Here is a 9,146-nt window from a genome sequence, read left to right as displayed (position 1 = left end):
TAAGAGAGATCTGAAAGACTACAAAATGTAAAATGAGGTCAGACAGACAGTGATTTAAAAGTCCGTGTATTTCTTTGATCATAACACCTAGCAATTTTTTAGAGAATCTGCTAACATTAATTACTCCTCACAGCATTCTCATGATATAATATCAACAGCTGCATTTTGTCTTCATTGGTGGAGATGCATTAAAAGGGAGTTAAAAGATTGCTTATGTCTGGAAAAGAGTTAGAGGCAGAACTTGTTTCTAAATCTTTCATTTATAGTACATCATTAAGATCTCCAGCTTTGAGAAAAGACAAACCCAGGTTCAAATTCAAGCTCCATCACTTAATATATCAATGTGTCCCTAAGTAAGACACTTACTATCCACATTTCAGGTTCCCCATCTATAAAAAGAGAATATGTGATCGAATGCAAAAATAGGCCCAATTGCTGTTCATCTTTTCCTTACCTTTTGCCATGCTATTCTCCAATACTCTTCCATGGGATGCAGCGCATAATTCCACATCCTCACATTTATCTATTTGGCTTGCTTTCCATTAGCAGACACATTGCAGTTAGGCTTGTTTGGAGCTTGCAATCAGAGCTTGCAGTCACCGACAGAACAGGTCCAGCCCAGCCTGCTGGAGAATGAGAGAAAAGTGGAGGAGGTGGATTGCCTTGTTTATTCTAGCCAAGGCCAGGCTAGATCAGTCTCAGTGATCCAAAGAGCTGGTGTCATGAGCTGATCCAGTCAAGGTTGGCAGATCCATTTCGCCAGTCAACCTACCTGTATAAGCAATAAATACTTATTTTTGTACACCACTGAGGCTTTGTGGGATTTTGTTATGCAACATTGCTGTGACAATAGATAACTGATACCTGATGGCAGTAACTATGACATGCATGCATATCAATGTGTGAAAATATGTCTAAGTCACTTAGTATAGAACCTAATAATTGTAATAATAAAACGATACCATGTACTTTTATTTTGGAGAAGCAATTGCAGAATATGCAATTCATCTGTGGATCCTTAACAATACCTGTCTCATTGAAAAGTTTTTACAAAATCATGCAGTTTTACTTTCAGCTTTTGTAAAGAACCAGGCAGATGATCCAATGGTATTTTTTAAGCCTGTAAATATCCTGGGATGTGTTTGTCTAAGTAAAACAGTGCTTTTCCTTCTAGGATATTTATCTTGTTAAAATTTTTAAAAGTACAAAACAAAAAAACCACACACACAGAGTAGAAAAAGACATTCAAATTCATGACCTACTGAGAGAAGCCAAAGACTAGCCTCATGAATAAACCCGAGTTATGGAGTTTTGTTCCAGCAGAGGGCTGGGCAGGGAAGAACAGTCCTCATCCTTTGGTTCTTTTCCTATTTGGGTAATCTTCTTGAAATAGTTCAGTATAATGAGGAAGACATGTAGCTCCAGAGTTTAAATTCTGCTTTTGCTTTTTACTGTCTCTGGGATCTTGAGTGCACTAAACTCTACCTACATTAATTCTCTCCTTCACTTAGTAAATGTAAAATCTGAAAAAATAAACCAATAAATAAATAAGCTCAATATACATTAACTCACTCCATAAGTGGGAAAAAGAACAGTAACCTCCAGAGAGTACAGCAAGGATCATACAAGAGCTGCAAAGTGTTTACAGCTGTGCCTGACATGCAATTAAAGTCAATAAGCAGCAGCCCTTACCAGGTGGGTCTGTGCTGTCAGCTCCATTTCTAAGGAGGCGAGGTCCTAGATTGTCTAAGCCAGGTGTGCCTCCCACACCTGGAGACAAAACTGCCCCTTCGTATCGAACTCCCTATATCCGTCCTAAATCCAAAACGGAATCTCAGACTTTACACTACAATGTGAGGAAAAGCCGCATTCATGAGAGAGAAGATACAAGGTTTAGATGAATGCCAAGAGTGATGTTTCTCAGCAGTTCCCAAGCCATCTCACCTCACCTTTCTTGAGAAAGTGTCCAAGTGACTTCTGACTTCTGTAGTTCTGTCCATTATTAGTACAAAGACAAATCAATGCTCTCTACCTACCCAACCAGTAGCATGAATAGACAAGTGACTTTCCCTTTTTAGACACTGACATTCTTCTTTTTTTTGGCTATTCTCTTATTAACCCAGTGAAATTCAGCACAGTCTCCTCCGAGAGTTGACATCCTCTTCAGGAAAGGAGATCAGGAGAGAAGCCAAAAAAGCCTAATCCTCTCCTTCATGGAGCCACTTCCCCCACATCCTCCAGGAGTCAAAGACGTGGCTACTTCATCCCTTCAAGGCTTTTATGAATGCCTCTAGGCTGTGGGCTCCAAAAGCTGCTGAACAGGTCAGAACATTAATTACATTAGCCCCAAGGCCACTATCATCCCTGGTTCTCTTTCTCCTCTTGGATTCCACTCAGCTAAACTCTCCAACCAGGCAGGGTGAACAGTAAGCACCAGATGAAAATATGGCCCAAATAATATGCCAGCACTGTAAAATCCCTGAAATTGACTGCCACCTTATAAAAGTTAACAATACAAACTTTCTCTTATTATCAGTTCAATCTGTTGCTGCCATAGAGAAATTTCGGTCCAAAATTCTGCCCTACCCTATTTAATTCCACTGACTCACTTCCAGGCAGAAGAGGTAGTATTTGTGCCTTTGTGTGGACTTTTGGATCTTCTCTTCACAGCTGCACCCTGAACCATCTGCCAGTATAATTGGATAGAGCTTTAGCACCTCCAAAATTTGATCTGACTCTCATTTTCCTTTTTTCTGAAATACCTAAGGGTCATCAGAGCACATGAGAACATCACAGCACCAACCCTAATCCCACAAAATTCACAAGAACAAACAAATTCCCAGTAATAATCTAAACATCCATTTCCATCTGAGGGCAGTTCCCAGGCAAAAGATTTTATTTCCCAGAGCTCCACATGTTGCACTGCAGACACTTATTGCTAGGGCTCAGGGCAGACCACTGTAAAGATCTGAAGATTTGGTTTCATCCAAGTCTACAAGGAAATAAAAGGGGCAGGGGAAGAAGGGAGAGAGGGAGGGACAGAGAGAGAGGGGCCTCTTCCTTTAGATTTTAGGATGCCAGTGAATTTGTACCAGCTATTAGAATTCAGGCCTTGGGAAGCCAAGTTCACAAGAAGAGAGAAATCCTATATCAAGACACAAATTATGACACCGTGGGCTCCTTGCCACGCTTTGCCTGCACAACTGAGCTTACACACACAATTAAAACGGCAACTCGAGAATAAAAAGTTGAAAGATGTTCCACTGCCCTCCTTGCTAACTCTGCTGTTGCCAAGAGTAATCAGCAGTGAAAAGATAAAGCCATCAGTATTTGAATTTAAATGTTAAAATAATAAGAAAGCCTATGGTCTCCCTAAGGTTAGTTTATAATAAAAACAACTTCTTGATCCTGGAAAACTTATCTGGTTTCTTTCTTCCTTTCATTCTCCACTTAATGACTGAAGTTATTATTTCCATGGTGGTCTCCAAACCACACTTGGTTTCTATGTAGATTGGCATGTCACCTCCAACAATTTCACCAGCTGCCTTTTCCTCTGAAGAGAATACGATTAAAATATTAGTCCAGCTTCTGGACGAATCTGGCAAAAGGGGTTATAGAAATCAGTCTCCACACGGCATGTCACTCGCTCTGAAATGTGCAACGTGTCCTCGTTTCATTTGTGATGTCTCCACAGGAAAGTTAGGTACCAGCAAAGCCCACCTGAGACCTCTACCTCTTCTGCTTGTTCTTCCTGATGTCTCAAACCTGGAAATGGGAAATTGCAACATGTAGGTTTCCAGACGAGGAAAGAGGAGCTGGAGGAAATCATCAGGGGCCTAGGGCGTGCTCCTCGGGCTGCCCAGCTGCCTGGCAGCAATCCGTGGCCTTTGTCGAGGTCCCCAAAGACAGAGGGCCTGCTCTGAAAGCCGAAGCGGGGAGATGGGTTCTCCCGGCAGCACGCATGCAGCCGTCTGTCCTGCTGGCTGGAAACCATCCAGAGTTACAAATTCATCACTCAGCAAGCAGTTATTGAAACCGCCTCTGGGCCTAGCATCGGGTAAAATCCTTGCTTTTGAGGAGCTTACAATCTAATTACTGTAATTAGAGACCAATTGAGTATTAAACTATGTGACACTAAGTAGGAGTTTGAAGAAAGCGGTCATTGTGGGCTGGAGACATTGGAAAAGATCTCATGGAGCCTGCAAGATTTTGAAGGGAAAAGTAAGACTTGGTGCTTATGAAGTTAATAAAATGTGCTTAGGATTAAAAAAAGAAAGAAAAAAGAAAAAAACACACCACTGCGTGGAATCTGGGGCTTACCTGAGGAGGAAATCCACTTACAACGGTAGCAGGTATGCAGGGTTTCCCAGGCCATTGTGTCAGCAGAGCTTGTCATGAAGAAAATGGGATTCCTCTCAGGTCAGGAAGAAATTTAATCTTTCCTGAAACTGTTTAGTGTTTGAATCAGGATGGTACCCCTGCCGATAAAAAAGTCAAGCTGACATCCTTAATTAATTAGGCTTCCAATATGGAAATGCCATTGAAAGAAATGACTTTCGGAGTTCCCATTGTGGCTCAGTGGTTAAGGAACTCGACTGGGATCCATGAGGACGTGGGTTCGATCCCTGGCCTTGCTCAGTGGGTTAAGGATCCGGCATTGCCTTGAGTTGTGGTGTAAGTTGGAGACACGGCTGGGATCCTGTATTGCCGTGGCTGTGGCTGTGGAGTAGGCCAGCAGCTTCAGCTCTGATTCAACCCCTAGCCTGGGAACCCCCATATGCAGCAGGTAGGGCTCTAAAAAGAGACAGAAAGACAAAAAAAAAAAGAGAGAAAGAAAAGATTTTCTAGCAATGATAGCACAGGCTAGATTGCAAGTTGAACTTCAAGTTCCTGTGAAGTCAGGATAACTGATGGAGTGATAGGTCTTTCCCAAAGGGCAGTAATAGCAGAGAAGAATCACTGGTAATACCTTGTAAGACTAGGATTATAATGATTAAGCAGTAGAATTCTGTTCCATTAATTTTAAAAAGTCATACTGTAGGTTTCAGTCTAAGTAATTAATAAAAATAGCAATACTTTGTTTCTTCTGTTCCCTTAATTATTAACTTTGCATTCATCTGCATATTTTAATTGAACTACATGCATTACATGACAAAAGTGTCTCTGGAGAAACAATCCAGTTTTTCCAGCTCTTTCCATGATTAATGACAGAACAGGTGGGCAGAGGTGAAAGCATTTTTCAAGATGGCAAACTTGATTTTCCAAAGAAAAACTATCAAGGCCCATTTTCTCCCTCGTGCTTAGCTAAACTGCTGACACCATCAACTGGCATAATGGGTTAATTCTGAAATCTTATCTCTAATTATTATGTAGAACTGAAATGTACCTCTATCTCCTTTTTTTTTTTTTTAAATGGAGGAAGAACAACCTTATTTCTTTCCAAGTCTCACTCGCAGGTCAGGTTTTCCAAAAGATGGATGAGGCTTTGCTTCAAACCATGTTTCAAACCAGTTCATCTACACTTAAGCCTGGGAACCAACAGCAAAGCAGCCTGCTCCTTTGAGCTCCCAGTACCACGGTTAGTCCATCTCTTGTTAACATGGCCTTACTGAGGTAGTGGGAGCTCAAATGGGGTGTGACATTTACTAGACACTATGCTGTAAGGAACACAGGTCTCTTTTCTCCTTTTAAAGACTCTCTACATGAAGTTCCCTAGTAGCCTAGCAGTTAAGGATCCAGCATTGTCACTGCTGTGGCTCAGGTTCAGTGCCTGACCGGGGAACTTCCACATGCCACAGGTGCAGTCAAAACAGAGAGACTCTAATGTGAATCCCAACTCAGTCCCACAATTCCCGATTGTTCGGGACCATCTCAGAAGTTCCCAGGCAACTTATAGGCTTCAGGCTCCGAGACGCTGCTTCTCAGCCACCACCAGCAGGGAAAGGAATTTGCTGTGCTGACAAGCCCAGGACTCCTCCAGACCAGCACCTCCAGCACTTGCAGCAAACACACATGATGAATGGTGTGTGGACACACACCCGTGGGTGTCCCCAGGCTCATGCACAATTTTCTGGATGCTGTCTTTAACCTCACCCCTTCTCCAAAACAAGAAAGCATGGAAGAATATTAGATGAGAAAGAATGTAACAGGGACAGACTTGACTCCACTCTAAGGTATGCTTTAAATAATAAAGCAATAAATAATTCAGAGATGTCAGCACATTACTAAGAAAATGGATTGAAACATCTCACAGTTGCGACACCATGTTGAGAACTGCTGCATTTGACAGGAAGCAGCCCGGGACACCCAACTCTTGTCACACAAGTCAATTGCAACTGATCAGTCTTGAGGGCTACCCCGCCAGCGGCCCGCCACGGTGCTTCCTTTTCTCCGCAGTGAATGGACTCACACCAGGACCCTGCAGAGTGATGATTAAGAGCACCCTGGAGACCCCTGTCTGAATTCATATCCTAGCTTCATGCTTTTTGCTCTTCATGAGGGCTGTTCACAAGCATTCCCATTTCTCCTCCTCCTGAGGTAGAGTTTGGGTTACATTTCCTGCCACCTTGAAGTTGGCATGTGCATGTGATTTACTTTAATTCTCCCGTGAGCAGCAGTGATGAGGCACTTCTGGGTAACAGCCAGGAAGCCCTCCTTCCTCAAGAGTGGTCCACGGTCCAGCAACATAGGAATCACCTAGAAGCTTGCTGGAATTGTGGAATCTCAGGCCCATCCGGAGCTTCTGAGTCACAGCGTGCATTCATCAAGCTCCCCAGGCGATTCATCTACACATTGAATGTGAAGCTGTGTTCTGATACCAGAGCCCTGCTGGCCATCTCCTCTTCTCTCCCCACCAGAGGGACCGAGGAGGTTCCAGATGGCGGCCCAAGCCCGTGGCCTGACCTGAGACGGACAAGAGGTGCGGCATGAGAGAATTACACTTTTTCCCAAGCCACTAAAACGTGACGGTTGTTCCCGTGGCATAAACCAGCCCGTTCTGACTGATTCGATCATTTAGTGCTCCGCAACCCTGGACAGGTTACTTAACCTCCCCATGCCTCAGTTTCCTTGATGTGAAATGGAGAGAATAACTCCTGACTCATAGGACTGATGTGAGGATTAATGAGGCAGCATACGAATAGAGCCTGGCACATACTGATGTAAATGTTAGCTTCTGCTTACTGACACACTCACATCCCCACAGCCCTTGCCTAGTGACATGTGACTCCGGACTCCTTACTTCGGTGACGGTAGGGCCAGAACCCTTGTCCCTAGCCATCCCCTACCCCAAACCACACATATTCCAGGAACAAGTATGAAATCACTCACATCAGAAAGAGGAGGGAGTTCCCTAGTGGCTCAGCAGGTTAAGGATCTGACATGGTCACTGCTGTGACTCTGGTTCCTGCTGTGGCACAGGTTTGATCCCCTGGCCTGGAAACATATGCATGCTGTGGTCACGGCCAAAAAAGAGAGAGAAAGAGAGAGAGGGAGGGTGAAAAATGACTCTTTCTTGGAAAGTAGGGGATCTTAACCATAACTTGACTCTAGCATCACGGCCCTGGGCTTCACATCCTTGCCTTCCCCCTACTCTAATAGTGCGTGTGCTGCCCACTCCTGCTCACCTGCTTTTTCCAATCCTACTGCCTTTCAGGGAAGCAAGTGTCTCAAGCGTCTCTCCTTCTTCATGAAGTCAGCCTCAAATAATCTTCACCACGAAGTTTAGAATTAAAACATTGATCTATTACACCTAAGGCTCTGTTCTGAGCTCAACACCAGGTTGAAAAACACATACACAAAATACCTAACACATATTTATTTTTTTGTCTTTTCCTCAAACTAGCACCAAAGGGTTCCCTAACCTGTTCCCCAGGGAAATTGGGGAAGGCACAGTAATGGGGGTGGCATGGAGATAGTTTCTGTTTAAGTCCTGCTTTTTTAAAGGGTGCAGCAGATTTCTGACATTTTAGTAAGTGCTCCTAAAAGTGATACACACTTGATAATATTTTTATATGATGATCATGAATAAAATGTATGTTTTTATTCTAAACCCAAATAAAATGATAAATTATCTTTTCTCCTTGCCACCCTCTTAAAGTGTATATATGGAAACAAAATATTTTAAGCCAGAATAAATATTTTAGTGTCTTGGATCTCTCTTTTGTATTTATAAACTGACTTTTAAAAAAGAATCATGGTACTGAAGCAATTCAGCACAGCTGCACAATGAACCACATGATTCAGTTCCAAAGTCACAAAACTTGAATAAGCACCTTAGAAATCCAACTTCAACATTTTATATTCTCTAGACCAGGGGGCAGTAAATATTTTCTTAAAGGGCCAGACACCGAAGATTTTAGGCTGTGGGAACCATAGGTCTCTGTCACTGCTCCTCAACTGAGCCACTGTAGCACAGAGGCAGCCCCAGGCAATATGGAAATAAATGGGCATGGCTGTGTTCCAATAAAAATTAATTTATGGACACTGAAATTGAAATTTCATATGTTCATGAGTCATTAAAATCTCCTTTTGATTTTTTTCAACCCTTTAAAGACACAAAATCAATTTGACTTATGAGTGGTACCCAAACAGGCAGCAAGCTGGGCTTGCCAATACCTGCTCTAGACGCCCAAGTTCATGGGCTTCATCCACATCACGAAGTCTCCCTAGTAGTCATGGATACATGGTATTGAGCCCAATGGTCATGTACAAATCAGGTGAGAAATACTCCCAGGGGCCTGTTTTTATTAGCCCAACTTGAAAAAACATAAGATTCTGAAGATGTCAAACTTTCACCAGAACCTATGCCAGTCGTACCCATAAAAATAATAGCGTCAGCCATCACCCCTTTCCTCACCACACACAATTAACAATTTACAGAGTAGGAAAATAGTTGGCAGTTGTCTTCATAGATGAAGTCAATGTAGTCTCATTCCTTTGCCAAAAGGCCGGGAAAGCAATTCCTGATGCCTCTTCTCCCCAGGGCTATTCAAGGCCAGTTGATGCAGAACGATTGGGAAGGACAAGCTTTGGCTTCAACACGAATTTTTAACCAGGAACCTCACTACTTTTTAAAAATGTTTAATAATTTTTTAAAAAGAGCCTTGGCTTTAGCTATTTTTACTGACACTCATTTTGAAAGTAGC

Source organism: Phacochoerus africanus, chromosome 2, assembly GCF_016906955.1.
Source record: "Phacochoerus africanus isolate WHEZ1 chromosome 2, ROS_Pafr_v1, whole genome shotgun sequence".
NCBI classification, from domain to species: Eukaryota; Metazoa; Chordata; class Mammalia; order Artiodactyla; family Suidae; genus Phacochoerus; species Phacochoerus africanus.
Note: the sequence above shows the minus strand (reverse complement) of the source record.